Raw genomic sequence first — 16,357 nt, forward strand, 5'->3', positions numbered from 1 at the left:
TTACTCTCATCTCCCTCCCCCCACCCCCTTACCCTCTGGTAACCACTAAACTATTGTCTGTGTCTATGAGTTTTTGTTTCTCATTTGTTTGTCTTGTTTTTGGTTTATATACCACATATCAGTGAAATCATAGGGTTCTCTGCTTTTTCTGTCTGACTTATTTCGCTTAGCATTATACTCTCAAGATCCATCCATGTTGTCACAAATGTTCCTATATCATCTTTCCTTAACGCCGAATAGTATTCCATTGTGTATATGTACCACAACTTCTTTATCCATTCGTCTATTGAAGGACATTTTGGTTGTTTCCATGTCTTGGCCACCGTAAACAAAGCTGCAATGAACATTGGAGTACACGTGTCTCTATAGAGAAATGCTTTCAAATTTTTTGGGTAGATACCCAGGAGAGCGATTGCTGGGTCCTTTGGTAATTCTATTCGTAATTTCTTGAGGAACCTCCACACTGCCTTCCATAGCGGCTGCACCAGTCTGCATTCCCACCAACAGTGTGTGAGGGTTCCTTTTTCTCCACAGCCTCTCCAACACTTGTTGCTATTTGTCTTGTTGATGATAGCCATTCTGACTGGGGTGAGGTGATATCTCATTGTGGTTTTTATTTGCATTTCTCTGATGATTAGTGATGTTGAGCATTTTTTCAAGTCTATTTGCAATTTGTATGTCCTCTTTGGAGAAATGTCTCTTCAGGTCCTCTGCCCATTTTTCAGTTGGGTTGTTTGTTTTTTTGTTGTTGAGTTTCATGAGTTCCTTGTATATTTTGGATATTAGACCCTTATCGGAGGAACTGTTTGCAAAAATCTTCTCCCATTCAGTCGGTTGCCTCTTTATTTTGTCGATGGTTTCTTTTGCTGTGCAGAAACTTTTAAGTTTCATATAGTCCCATTTGTTTATTTTAGCTTTTACTTCCATTGCCTTTGGAGTCAAATTCATAAAATGCTCTTTGAACCCAAGGTTCATAAGTTTAGTACCTATGGTTTCTTCTATGCAGTTTATTGTGTCAGGTCTTATGCTTAAATCTTTGATCCATTTTGAATTAATTTTGGTACATGGTGACAGATAACAGTCCAGTTTCATTCTTTTGCACATGGCTATCCAATTCTCCCAGCACCATTTATTGAAGAGGCTGTCTTTCCTCCATTGTATGTTTTTAGCTTCTTTGTCAAAAATTATCTGTCCATATTTATGTGGTTTTATTTCTGGGTTCTCAATTCTATTCCATTGGTCTATGTGTCTGTTTTTCTGCCAATACCATGCTGTTTTGATTATTGTAGCCCTGTAGTACAGGCAGTGTGATACCTCCAGCATTGTTCTTTTTTCTTAAGATTGCTTTGGCTATTCGGGGTCTTTTGTGGTTCCAAACAAATCTGATAATTTTTTGTTCTATTTCTTTAAAAAATGCCATTGGGATTTTGATGGGGATTGCATTAAATCTGTATATTGCTTTGGGTAATATGGCCATTTTAACTATGTTGATTCTTCCAATCCATGAGCACAGAATGTCTTTCCATTTCTTTGTGTCTTCTTCAATTTCTTTCAAAAATGTCTTATAGTTTTCAGCATATAAATCCTTCACATCCTTGGTTAAGTTTATTCCTAGGTATTTTATTATTTTTGCTGCAATTGCAAAGGGAATTGTTTTTTGTGTTTCTTTTTCTGAGATTTCATTGTTAGTATATAAGAATGCAATGGACTTTTGTACGTTGATTTTGTAGCCAGCAACTTTACTGTATTCATCGATTGTTTCTAATAGCTTTTTGGTGGAGTCTTTAGGGTTTTCTATATATAGCATCATGTCATCTGCAAAGAGTGATATTTTAACTTCTTCATTCCCAATTTGGATGCCTTTTATTGCTTTCTCTTGCCTGATGGCTCTGGTAAGGACTTCCAACATTATGTTGAAAAGCAGAGGTGATAGGGGACAACCTTGTCATGTTCCTGAACGTAGAGCAAAGGGCTTCAGCTTTTCACCATTAATTATGAGATTAGCTGAGGGCTTGTCATAGATGGCCTTTATTATGTTAAGGTATTTTCCTTCTATACCTATTTTATTGAGTGTTTTAATCATAAATGGATGTTGTATCTTGTCAAATGCTTTTTCTGCATCAATTGATATAATCATATGATTTTTGTTCTTTATTTTGTTTATGTGCTGTATCACATTGATGGATTTGCGGATGTTGAACCATCCTTGTGCCCCAGGTATGAACCCCACTTGGTCGTGATGAATAATCTTTTTAATGCATTGTTTTATTCGATTTACTAAAATTTTGTTTAGGATTTTTGCATCAGTATTCATCAGAGATATAGGTCTGTAGTTTTCTTTTTTTGTGTTGTCCTTACCAGGTTTTGGTATCAGGGTAATGTTGGCCTCATAAAATGAGTTAGGGAGTACTGACTCTTCTTCAATTTTTTGGAAGAGTTTGAGCAGGATTGGTATTAGATCCTGTTTGAAGGTTTGGTAGAATTCACTAGTGAAGCCATCTGGTCCCGGACTTTTGCTTTTGGGAAGGTTTTGGATGATTGATTCAATTTCTTTACTGGTGATTGGTCTGTTTAGATTTTCCAGTTCTTCATGGCTCAGCCTTGGAAGGCTATATGTTTCTAAGAACTTGTCCGTTTCTTCTAGGTTATTGAATTTGGTGGCATAAAGTCCTTTATAGTATTCTTCAATGATTTTTTGTATTTCTGTGGTGTCCGTGATAACTTCCCCTTTTTCATTTCTGATTTTGTTAATTAGTGTCTTCTCTCTTTTTATCTTAGTGAGTCTAGCCAAGGGTTTGTCGATTTTGTTAATCTTTTCAAAGAACCAGCTTTTTGTCACATTAATTTTTTCTATTGTCTTTTTGTTCTCTATTTCATTAAGCTCTGCTCTGATTTTTGTTATTTCCTTTCTTCTACTGACCTTGGGTTTCACTTGTTCTTCTTTTTCTAGTTCTTTGAGGTGTAACATGAGGTTATTTATTTGGGATTTTTCTTGTTTCTTGAGATAGGCCTGTAATGATATAAATTTCCCTCTTAAAACTGCTTTCGCGGCATCCCAAAAATTTTGGTAGGATGTATTTTCATTGTCATTTGTTTCTATGCATCTTTTGATCTCTCCTCTAATTTCTTCTTTGACCCAGTCGTTCTTTAAAAGTATGTGGTTTAATCTCCATGTATTTGTGTTTTTTCCTGCTTTCTTTTCGCAGTTGATATCCAATTTCAAAGCCTTGTGATCAGAGAATATGCTTGGTATAATTTCACTGTTCTTAAATTTGCTGAGGCTGCTTTTATGCCCCAATATATGGTCTATCCTTGAGAATGTTCCATGTACACTCGAAAAGAATGTATAGTCTGATGTTTTAGGATGAAGTGCTCTATATATGTCAATGATGTCCATTTCATCTAATGTGTCATTTAGGGCTGCAATTTTGTTATTTATTTTCTGTTTGGATGATCTATCCATAGCTGTCAATGATGTATTTAAGTCGCCTAGTACAATTGTGTTTTGGTCAATTTCTCCCTTTAGTTCTGTTAGTAGTTGCTTGGTATATTTTGGTGCTCCCTGATTGGGGGCATAAATATTGATGACTGTTATGTCTTTTTGTTGTATAGTCCCCGGGAGAATCGAATTTGAGACAATGACCATACTGTTTTGTTAATTGTGAATATACATATGTGTTATAGTGCACTCATGTTTAACATTCTAAAATTAGAAAGAAACACATTATTTTTTTTATTATAAAAAACACATAACAATTTTAACCATTTTAAGTGTGCAGTAGTGTTAAGTACATCACTGTGCAATAGATCTCTAGAACTTGCATCTTGCAAAACTGAAACTATTCCCAGGCAATGTCTCCTCCCCCTTTTCCTCACCAGTCTCTGGCAACCACCATTCTACTTTCTGTTTCTATAAATTTGACTACTCTTGGTATCTCATATAAGTGCAGTCATACAGTATTTGTCTTTTTGTGACTGGCTTATTTAACTTAGCATAATTTCCTATGGCTCATCCACATTGTAGTATATGGCAGGATTTCCTTTTTTAAGGCTGCATAATATTCCTTTCTATGTTTGTGCCATATTTTCTTTATCCATCCATCCACTAATGGATGTTTCAGTTGCTTCCATCTTTTGGCTATCGCAACTAATGCTGCAGTAAACATAAGTGTGCAAATATAACTTCAATATCATTTTTTTATTTATACACAACACTGAGATAGGAAAACACATTATTAATTACATTATCAATTATTAATTAATAACATGATAATACATGTATAATTTTTTAAAGTCATAGCTAGAGGTTTGTTGAAAATTGACAGAATCATTATGCCAGCGTAGAACACAATGTTTGACATTGGAACAATGAAGAATTCTAAGGCGATCTCTAGAGGTTTAGAGTCTAATTGATGAGGCAATACCGATATGTAAATATATAAATTACAACAGTTTATATTAAAAGTAGAGCTGGTGCAAGTACAAATTTGTCAAACCGCTTTGTAAAACTGTATGGCAGTGTCTACTGAAACTAAAATGTGCCTACCTGTGACCCAGCAATTCTAGGCATATAATAGGATATCCTAGGTGCATACCCAAGATAAATGAGAGCATAATCTCATATCCACCAAAAGACATATGTAAAAATTGTAAAGCAGCCTTGCTCACAGCAGCCAAACTCTAAATTTTTTTTTGGGGGGGAGTGGTGAATGGATAAAATAATTGTTGTAAAATAATAGTATTCCTATGGAATACTATGCAACAGTACAAAAGAATTGCCTGCTCTTACACACAACCATGTGAAGAATCTCACCGAGGTAATGCTGAGGAAAAGGAGCCAGATATACACGAATGTGTACTGGGTGATTCCAGTTTCAAGATTAGGCAAAACTAATCTCTGACAGTAGACATCAAAGAGCGTGGGAATGGACTGTGAAAGGGAAAGAGGTAGCTTTCTGCGTTGCTGGCAATGTTCTGTATCTTGATCTGGGGGATGGTTACACTGACACACACACACACGCACACACACACGCACACACACACACACACAGGGTCAGACAATTACATTCGCGAACTTGTTGCAACCGTGTGGCTAACCTTTTTTTTTATATCAGAGGGATAATTCATTATGAATTTGTACCGACTGGACAAATGGTTAACCACGTTTACTATTTGGAAGTGCTGAAAAGACTGCGTGACAAAGTTAGACGACCTGAACTTTTCACCAACAATTCATGGTTCTTGCATCACGACAATGCACCAGCTCACAGGGCACTGTCTGTGAGGGAGTTTTTAGCCAGGAAACAAATAACTGTATTGGAACACCCTCCCTACTCACCTGATCTGGCCCCCAATGACTTCTTTCTTTACCCGAAGATAAAGGAAATATTGAAAGGAAGACATTTTGATGACGTTTAGGATATCAAGGGCACTACGAAGACAGCTCTGATGGCTATTCCAGAAAAAGAGTTCCAAAATTGCTATGCAGGGTGGACTAGGTGCTGGCATCGGTGCATTGCTTCCAAAGGGGAGTACTTCGAAGATGACTGTAGTGATATTCAGTAATGAAGTGTGTAGCACTTTTTCTAGGATGCATTCGCAAACTTAATTGTCAGACCTCGTGTGTGTATGTGTATACCAGGGGTGCCAAAAAATGTATACACATGACTTGTATTCATCTTTTGTTATCAGTATATATCGAATATTACAATTTTAATACAGTTTTTTCCTTTCTTAAAATCTATATACATTTTTTGGGCACCCTCTGATATATACTCGTGTGTGTGTGTGTGTGTGTGTGTATGTATGTATGTATATATTTATTGAGCTATATATTTTTACTTTTTACTGTATGTATGTTGTACTGCAATTTTTTAAAAGTTTTTGTTTTAAGTAAATGAGTTAGTTTAGAGGAGGGAATAATGGAGAAGACCAAGAAGTCAGAGCAGACTTCAAAAGAGAGGTAAGAATTGAGCTGGATTTGATGGAAAGGCAAGAGTTCTTCCAGGGAACTCTTGAGGGTGGTCAGTTCAAGCAAGAGAAAAGATGAGTATAAATGCATAGTGGCACAGATGTCCAGAAAGCTTGGCAAACCTTGTGCTTGTCTCTCCAACATCCATCTTTCCTTTCCCCCAGTATATAAACCTTGTGGGTTGGGTAGGATTGGCTGCACCTCAGCTCCAAGGGTGAGCTTTAACTGGTTTGAGCCTTATTGATGTAATTACTTAGGGATGAACGTAAACCAGTCACTGTGTGGTTTGGATCAAGTGGGTGTCTTCCTAAGGTGATACAATAGGAGCTCAACTGAGGCTTTAGCGTTGAGGCTTAAGGGAAACTAGCAAACAAAAAGGCTCATAGATTCAGTGTTTGTTGATAGCCATTTGGGGGCACATGAAGAAGTTAGCCTGACATATAAAGTTGGGCTGAGCTGAGAGACATATGGAGAAATGAAGCTGGAAACCTTATTGATGGCTCTAGACATTTTAGATTTGCAAGACCTTTTTTTGTTTAAGCCAGTTTGAAAGAATTTTTCTATTGCTTTGTAACCCAAATCACTTTTCTAACCAATACTCAGCATCTCTTGAATGATTCCAATTTCCACAGCCATAGCCACAGCCCTGTAATCACTGGTTAAGAGAAGTGCAATAGTTCTTAACTGGTCTTTGCCTTCAGTTTCTTCTTACCTTCATTATCCTCCTTAGTGCTGCCTGACTGATCTTCTCAGGCATATCTGATCACTGCTGTGCATGACCTTAATGGTTCCAAGCAGCAGGAATAAAGGCCAATGGGTCCAAATTGGCCAACTGAGTTTTCACACCTGAGTCCTCAGTTCCACTCAGGAACCCCAACAAGATCTTTACTCTCCAGCCTTCCAGCCTTTGCCAGAGTCAGTACTTCAGCGCAGAATGACCTTTTCTCTCTACCTGCTTATGGGAACAACACTTGTCTTTCCACGTCCAGCTCTAGCCTCATCTATTCTAAGAAGCTTTAGATTTGTCCAGATTTAGATTTCTCTGATGATTACTCATTGTTCTATATAGACTAGGGGCATGATTTTACCTCTTGATAGCTCTCCAATCAGTATGTATGTCTGGCCTACTCACTAGGATATGAATGCTGGGAGCTCCAGGAGTCCTGTTTTCTCATCTTGAATTCTTCACCACACCTTGCATAGAGATTTTCATAGACAAACCGTTCAACAAACCTATGTTATATGGTTAATTGACTAGAGACAACATTTCTTTTAGAGAAGGAGATGAAGTTCAAGTTGGGGAGGTAAACAGGGCCCTGGGTGGGGGGATCAACAGTTTCTGAAGGATTTTAAAAACCAGGTTAAATATATTAAGTTCAATCAGTTTTATTTCACTTTTGAATACATGGAAGGTTCTCATGCTGTTTTCCAAAATTCTATCCTTTGTACATTATATATCTATTTTAAATCATTTATCTTTTTATCCATCTCCTTTTCTTTGGTGGGGGGGTGGCTGCTGGTTTTGAAATAGTATGAAGTTCGAGAAGAGGAGAAATAGAATGAGGTGCTCAGCTTTCTTTTCTCTTCTCCATTATCACTCCAGAATATGCTTCATGAATACTCTTGCTAGCAAAGCAGTGAGGCCTGTCTACTAAAGCAGTGCCTTTAAATTTTTGATGGTAACCTCATATGCATATACCATACTGTGTATATACTGAAAACAGGCTTTCATGAGACAACACTTATCCCTAATTCATGCAATGCATGTTGGTATTTTCTATTATGAAGTTTCACTTCAAACCAACAAAAAGTTGATCACAACTCAGTAAATCAATTCTATGACCATATAGAGTGGAGACCTGCAATTTGAAAATGAATATATATCATAATTGCTAGGTTACAGTCATTGGATGAGCACTGTGCCAAGTGCTTTTGCTAATATTGTTATATTTAATGTCATAATAATTCTGTGCCAGAGTATTATACCCATTTTATGGATGAGGAAACTGATGCTTGGGATAGAGCCAATTGTCCAAGATCACATAGCTACGACATGGTACAGTTAAGACTTAGGTACAGCAAGCACAGGTCACAGTCAACTGCAGAAAAGATCTGCACATGTTGAACTTTTAACATTGCATTGTACACAGGGAGGATGAGACCACCAGGATACAGACAAAAGGCTCTATCCACAACATCTTCATTTCTTCTCTGGAATTCTATTCCCGCCTTATTCTCCCAACTCTTATGTTCCTCAAAAATGACAAAACCCATAAAACAGAACACTCAAACTGTAACAGAGAAAACAGTTTTACGTTTAGGAGGAAACTTTCTCAAAAGCTGGCACTAAATCTTTTGAGTCTTCTTTAAATGAACAGAACTCTGTGGACACTAAGAATGAATTTTATTGTGTTACATATCATTTTCAAAAACACCCCAAATCATTTAAAAGTAGGTAAAATCAAAATTCTGCTCTTAGATCGGATAGAAAGTTTTGTTATTTTTAACATCAATCTGTTGTCATATAACTTTATTTCTAAAGTTGCTTGATTTTCTAGATTATTTTTTGGAGGGATAATTTAGTTCCATAAACAGTCCCTTATGTGCCAAGCAGTGGGTCAAGTCATTAGGACAGAGACCTACCTGCTTCTCACCTATACAAAGGGAACAAAAATCATAACACACCAGTCGTGCATCAGTGGGCTCCATGCACAAATACTTGTACAAGGTGCAGAGGAAAGACAGTGGATTGAATCATAATTCTGGGAAAGCAGAATTTTAACTTTACTTTGAGATGTTTTGGGAGTATGGGAAAAAGAGCAGGGAAAAAAGTAAAACTGACAATTTTTCAATTTTAGTGTCTACGGACTTTTGTTAATTAAAGAAGACTTAAAAGATTTAGTGCCAGCCTTCTAGGTTTCCTTCTAATTATAAAACTGTTTTTTCCATTATAGTTTGAGTGTTCTCTTTTAAGGGTTTTTGTCATTTTTCAGGGATTTGCTAATTGGGAAAATAGAGCAGCAATAGAGTTCCAGAGAAGAAATGAAGACGTTGTGTACAGAGCACTTTGTACCCCGGTGGTCTCATACTCTCTTGGGTGGGTACTACAGGTTAAAAGTTCAACCTATGCAGATCTTCTCTGCAGATGGCTGTGACCTAAAGCCATGGCACATGGAAGCAGAAGCATGGTCTACCTGTGTTTAAGTCTCAGCTCTGCCAGGTAGTAGAAGTGTGGCGGCAGGAAAATGGTTGTACCTCAAGCCTCCATTTTATCATCCATAAAATTATATGATAGTGAAGCAATACAATGACAGTATCTTTGATTGTATTCGTTATAATGAAAAGGCTGTCCCCACAGTTTGGTAAATTAAGACAATTACCCTTGTTCTATTTTTAGAGTTTAGGATTCAGGTGGTAAGGGACCAGTGGCCTGTTGGAAGTCAAACTGAATATTCGCCAGCAATATTTGCCAACAGTGAAACCAAGCTAAAATGGAACCTTAAGAGAAACTGATTTGAAAAAATATAAAAACTGCACTCTTCGGTATAAAGTATGCATCTTGAGGATAAAGACAAGTTCATCATTCATTTATTCAACAAATAGTATAGAACATCTAATAGGTGCCAGGCACTGCATTATGTTTGGGTATGTAGGGGGAGCAAGATTCATGCTGTCCCCGTATTATGGAGTCTACCCTCTGATGGGGGAGACAGGCAATATAAAGTAAATATATTAACAAAAGGACCCCAATTGGGAAAGGTACCACTAAGTATATAAAGCTGATAATGAGGTAGAGAATAATAAGATGGGTGCCTTCTTGAGATAGAACGGTTAGGAAGGTCTCTAGGAGGAGTTGATGTTTAAGCTCAGACCAGAAGGATAACAAAGAGCCAGCTGTGTGACCAGCCAGGGAGAGAATCATAGGACCAGCCAATGCACAGTTCCTGGGGTATGTGGAATTGTTTGTATTTTGAAGCTCCAGACTTCTTTCTCATCCACCGATTGGTTCCCTCTCCTTCTGTCTTTCCAGTTGCTTTTCTGACTCAGTGTTGCAGTATATGTGATGCTTCAGTTTGGGGTGCTGGATGGTTGTGCCCTTTGATATATCAACCTAAATACATGCTGAGATAGCCCCCCCCCTTTCCAGACATCTTCCCAGGCTGTATCTTGCTCACTGTGACTTCGCCATTCAATCAAGGCTGCTCTGGACATTTATATCATTCTGATTTCTTTGCCTACATTTTTGCCTCAGGTCTTGAGAGAATAGCTGCCGACCCAAGGTAGATCCTCAAAATCATTTGCTGAATTTTTGGATAAATTTCATTAGATCACTAAGGATCTGATTTTTTGTTTGTTTGTGGTTTTGTCTGCTTATTTATTTTCACATGGTCAGGATTGGGGGAGAGCAAGCTGGATGAAACTTGAAGGAGAATGGTATGGCATACGGACTGGCACTCAGTTACTGCAGGGCTCCTTCTGGCTCTGTAACTCATTAATGATGTGACCTGGACAAGCCATCCCTTGAGCCTTGACATCTTCAACAAAAATGAAGGGTTTGGTCCAAGCATCCTTCAATGTCTGTTCTTTTCTATGACTCACAGGGTCTCAATATTCGCCACTCCGTCCACACTCCTATGAAAGAAATGTTATCTTTAGGCGTCAACTCAGTTTATGCCATAATGATGCCTTACATTTGAGAGGAATTTGTCATTTTCAGAGCCCTTTCATCTCCACTCTCATTTGATTTTAACCAGTCACATAAAATATTGAAGACACGTTAATTATTTTACATTTCACGAAATGTGAAAGTGCCCAAGGTCATGGGAATGACATTTGTGTATGCTGTCCCGACGATATGTGGCACAAGTCATTGGATAGAATCCCGACCATGTGGGAGTGGAACAAAGTTTTTTACCCCTAGAAAAGCGGGTCACTACTATTTTGGTTTCTTTTAAGTAATAAGGACTGTTTTGAAATACTGTAATCTAAAGCATCTTTTTTTTTCTAGTTAAACACTTCATTTGTAAGGATCCGAAAACTCCTCAGATTAGCTAGGTTAGTGGAGGATTAGCTAGGGAAGTGGAACACTGCAGGAATCAGCTCTCTTATGGACAGGAGGTCCTTATAATAATTGAAAGGTGGCCCTCATAATACTGAAAATGTATCTCTAGGTATTTCTTCCTAGGACTATAAATTGTCTGTTTTTCTGGAAACTTTCAAGACCTTCCCTTTTTATCTAAAGAGCAGTGTCCTCTGCTTACTCACTGTTCTTATTTCCTTATAATCACGGCCCTCACATGCTTGGTTTCCTGGCACCAGCTCTGGCTGGCTGACTCCAACATGTCAGATCCATCATTCGCCATAGACTCTTCCTCTTTTACTTCATATGGTCCAGTCAGTTGGAGCTGTTGGGGCTGGGACAGGAAGGACTGATGTGGCACCCACATCAAGTTTTACCTTTATATCAGGATTTATGGGCAGGTTCCTGGGAGTCTATAGATGAAGCAGGCACCCCAAAACATATCTCCTACATTTCCCTTTTTATCTAAGTTTCATAGGATGCTATTGAGCCTCTAATCTTCATAAATATACCTATTCTTCTGATCGTTCAGGAAAAAAACAAAAACATTCCAAATTTGTTCCTGAATTTAAAATAGGAAGGGTAGTTTCATGGTTTTCTGACTGTAGTATGTAGTTTGAAAAAACAAACAAACATGCAAACAAAGAAACACTAGCCATCAATTGGGTGCATTTAGGTCCCAGACCTGATCCTATCAAGATGTCTGGACAGATCATTTATTGCCCCCTGAAATTCAGGGGGAGGGAGAATTTTTAAATTTAGAAATTAGAAGGAATCTTATAGGATTATCTAATCTAGCCTCTGTATTTTACAGTAAAAGACACTGATGTCAAGCCTTAGTCACAAAGCTGAGTAAACATAGAGCCAACCGAGTATTTTTCCTAAACAAAAATTGATCCTTTTATTACATCATCTCAGTAAGCCTGTAGAGGCTTATTCTGAAAACCAGAGATAATGCTTATGATACTGTAGCATAAAATAATGTCTACGTGTAAAATATTATTTTAAGAGGAGAATATGGAATAAAGATAGAAGACAGGGATCTTCTATCAATGTATGAACAGACCAGAAACAAACTATAAATGCCCTAGTTCTTGTTCTCTGAAAACATGCATATATACAAAAGTTCTTGAAAATTGATCTGAACTCTATTACTGCCACAAAACTGCATCAGAAAATGGAGAGATTAGGACGTTCTTGCTGCCAGATGATACAGGAATATGGTTGAATATTGACTCTGATCACATATGACCTGCCTTCAAAGGTGGGCGCTATCACTTAATAAAGTTGTGTAATTTAGGCAAATTAAACTGCCCTGGATCAAGCTACTCAATGTTATGTCAACATAAGGTTGTTGCCACCAATCTAATGCTAATAGGAGTCCTTAATCTGGGATCCTGAAAGAGGAGAAACTTTTCAAATGAACAGTTTGCAAACTGGGGAAACACAGCCTCTGGAGGAAACTGAAAGTGCACTCCATGGAGAGAAAGGGGAGGCCGCTTTTTATAGAGAAAGCCCCTGTCCTCCTCCCTGAGTGGTCCATTTTTTATGCAAATGAGGAATTCAAATTTGTACAGTCTGATTGGTCCAAATAGCACTGTCCTGATTGGTCAGAATAGCATGTCCTGATTGGTCATTGTGGAGCTGCTCTGATTAGTCAATAATGAAGATTTAACTGTGCCATTCTTAGGGGATGGGGCAAGTCTCAGCCCATTGGTGGAAATCCAATGCCAAGAACTCTGTTATAAGGGTGGGGCTCAGGGGGTAGGAGCACAGTGCAGGTACTTCGCAGCTCAGTCTGTGGCTTTCGTTGAAGTTCAGAGTGAATGAGAGAGGCCTCTGTCGGCAAAGGCTGCTAGACCCTGGTTCTGATTTTGGGCCCAGTTAATCACAAGGACTCCTTCTTGGCAGGTATATTCTTTCTCAAGGTCCGCAGTTGTTTCTGATTTTCTATATGTAAAACATAATAGTAACACATACTCCACAGTCATTCTCAGGGTTAAATCAGTCAATATGAAATTCTTAGAACAGTATTTGTCTCATTATAAACCCGCTGTGTATGTGTTATCTATCATTATTATTACTTGCTTTTGTCTGGTGGGAGAACTAAAAGCTATTCCTCTGGAATGGAGAAATCTCTTTAAAAATCCCGTGGGGGGGATTAGAACTATCAGTTGGTTTAGTGAGGGAATTATATAGATGGAAAGATTTTAGTGGCGGCTCCATTTTTATCTTTATTCCTTTATTTTTTTCCCCGAAATTCTTAAGAGTAGCTACCGTGTTTCCCCGAAAATAAGACCTCGCTGGACCATCAGCTCTAATGCCTAGGTCTTACTTTCGGGGAGACATGGTATTATTTACATTCACAGACTACAAAACAGGCTATAGAAGGTTAAGTGCTTGGGCAGAACTGGAAGTTGATTCAGTAGTGGCTCATGATATAAACTCGATTTGAGTCTACAAAGCAATAAAGGAAGGTCTTTTGCAAGTGGAGACTTCCCAGACCTGCCAAGTTCTCCCTTTTCCGGGGGCCTAGGAAAAGGCGGTGTGGGGGCGGTGGGGTAGGTGAGGACCTGCATCCCTCCTCTCGCCCGGGGGCCACAGCTTGGCGCAGGGCACCTTCCACACCGCCCCAGCCTCCCCACGCAGGGGGGCAACACAGGCACAGGCTTTCCGCAGGTGAGGCCGGCGCGGCCTCTCCCAAGCCTCCCTCAGGGTGAGCCAGGGGATCTGACTCTGGTAGAAGTCTGTGTAGTTTAATTCCATAATTTATTTAGAAAAAACTTTTGAGTGAAAGCACAGGGAAGGCCAAGGAACGGGAACAAGAAGCAGCACGCAGGAACACGAAGTCGGATAACGGCCCCAGCCCCAGGAGACTTGCAATTCGGCCCCACTCGCGACAGCCGCCAGAGCCGGGCCACCCGCCTCCGGTCCCGGAGGAGGCGTGGCCCGCAGGAGCCGCCATCTTGGGCGCCTCTCTAGGCGCTCTGTTTACCACTCTATGGTCGCCCGCTCCCGCCCCGCCCCTCCCTAGTCATTGTCTGGAGGAGCAGCCACGGCCGCAGCGCCTTCTCTTTATAAGCCCGCAGTGCCCGGATGTGAATGGATTACAATGTATCTTTCAGGGAAACCTATTATTATCAATGTGACTCCACGGGGGAGTCAATGGTGATGATGATGAGGAGGAGGATGATGATGAGACACGTCTAAACTTGGAACAAGTTTAAGACTTTATAAGAGGAGAAGAAAAAAAAACCCACCAACAAGATTTGTTTGAGGAAAAATTATAACTATCCTGTATTGATTTTTTTTTTTATAAACAATAAGAAAAAGTTGTCGGATTTTTTTTTAATGATTTCTTTTTTGGGGGAGGGAATTTTGTTGCAGTTTTATGGTGGAAAATGCAAAAACCAGAGCCAGGTGCATAATCTTGTATTCTGTGGATATCCCTGGAGCAGAACTGAGTACCAGTTAAAATACTTTTTTGGGGGATACACATGTGAGATACTAAGTACTTGCAGAAGATTTTTGTCTCTCTAAAGTCAATTTCCTTGGAATATTGTGAGCATATTTGTGGCCATTTAAGGTAACGTTACAATTTGCTGTCAGAGTCAACTGTTTGTAATTGAATTTAATTTTTAAAATGTCGATCCCAATGTTTTATTAAAACAAAAGGAACAACCTATTAAATAATTGCCAATGGGAAAAAGTGTGTGCATGGATTTTGTGTATGTACTCGCACATCTAGCAATAACAGGGTTTGCAGAATGTGTATTTTAACACAGTTAAAATCGCGTATGTTGAGTATACTGGATAAAGCACGCTTGTTATTATTTAACGATAGAATTATGAAGCTTAATTTTTATTCTAAAAAGTAATGTAAAAAAGTGTGTTTTAAGAGTATGCAGGGCCTGTAATGGTAAATGTTGAATTAAAAACTTACAGTGCTGGCGGACGGGGACTTAGCGTGCCTAGGAACTCAAGTGTAAAACCAAAACAACATCCACCCTCAAAAATTGCTTTTTTCCCCCCCGAAGTTTGCAGCTATACTATTCTGTGACTTAAAAGGGAGGGAGAGGAAAGTATACAATTGAGGTTGCTCCCCCATCGCAAAACTACCGAAATGAAAATCTCCCCAGCAAAATGTGGCTTCATTTATATATGGAAAAGAAAAATATTGTTCCTCTTGGCAAAGTCTTTTTGCATCACGTGTATTTGCAGCCTAGTATAAACTTGCTTTGCCGTGTGTAGATGTGTGAGTGAGAGGGAACGAGAGTCAGAGAAAGAAAGAAGTGAGGGGATGTAAACTCGAATAAATTTCAAAGTGCCTCCGATGGTTGAAACGGGCAAAAACTGAACTGTTCAGGCTTCAGATTGTAACTGACGATCTGAGGGAGAATGAGGTGCTCGATGAATTTTCGTTTGCATTTTTTTGCGAAGCAGGGGAGGTGTTCAGGTTTTTTTTTCGGGGTGGGGGTGCGTCCCAGCCAGCCGGACCGAGTGAGCCGCGTCTCCCTGCCGGAGCCCCCCCACCCATTTCTTTGCTGAACTTGCAATTCCGTGCGCCTCGGCGTGTTTCCCCCTCCCCCCTTCCCTCGTCCCCTCCCCTCCCCGGAGAAGAGAGTTGGTGTTAAGAGTCAGGGATCTTGGCTGTGTGTCTGCGGATCTGTAGTGGCGGCGGCGGCGGCGGCGGCGGCGGCGGGGAAGGAGCAGGAACGGGCGGGCGCTGGAGGAGGAGGAGGAGGTGGTGGAGGCAGTGGTTAGACATGACCGCTGCCTCGGCGCCGGCGGTGCACGGAGAGCCCCTTTTCGCGCGCGGGCGGTAGGTACCGGCGCCAGCGGGGCTCCGCGGGGCTGATGCGCCCGGCGGCGCGGGGCTTGGGCTCGGTGGCCCCGCACGCGGCTCCGCGCCTCCCCTGCCGCGGGCTCCCGGCTCCCGGTGCTCCCGGAGGAGACACCCCTTCCCCTCCCGAGCCTCTTCCCTCCCCCTCATCTAGCCCCCCCATCCCCCCCAGCAATGCCACTTGGAGGGACCTATGACTTTGCCAAGGGCCTGACTTTTATTTTTACAATCCTTTCTTTCATAAATTAGGGTGCTGGACAATTACAGGACCCGACCCTCCACTCTGCTCCCCCCACCTTTCTCCGACCCTGTCACCCCTCCCCCTTCGGACGTGTTTTCACTCCAGAGACGCTCATCTTTAATTTCTTTATAGCTACTTTGAAATGCAGGGGGGAGTGGTGTGTGTGTGTGTGTGTGTGAGTGTGTGTGTGTGTGTGAGTGTGTGTGTGAGTGTGTGTGGGGG

At 40.2% G+C, this 16,357-nt stretch overlaps 1 protein-coding gene across 18 annotated transcripts in view; it reads left to right on the forward strand.

Annotated features, from left to right (window-relative positions):
• The first annotated feature begins 14,087 nt into the window (after window positions 1-14,087).
• The window catches only part of TCF4 (transcription factor 4), a 341,674-nt gene continuing 339,404 nt past the window's right edge, over window positions 14,088-16,357 (forward strand). For 7 of the 18 annotated variants that reach the window (XM_081077990.1, XM_081078027.1, XM_081078025.1 and 4 more), the window contains exon 1: window positions 15,309-15,873. The gene's annotated coding sequence lies outside the window, so the exon portion shown is untranslated. Of the gene's footprint in view, window positions 14,638-15,308; window positions 15,874-16,357 lie in introns of those variants that run through there. The other 11 variants (XM_081078012.1, XM_081078029.1, XM_081077992.1 and 8 more) reach the window with 5 other exon arrangements.

Source organism: Rhinolophus hipposideros (assembly GCF_964194185.1).
Source record: "Rhinolophus hipposideros genome assembly, chromosome: 17".
NCBI classification, from domain to species: Eukaryota; Metazoa; Chordata; class Mammalia; order Chiroptera; family Rhinolophidae; genus Rhinolophus; species Rhinolophus hipposideros.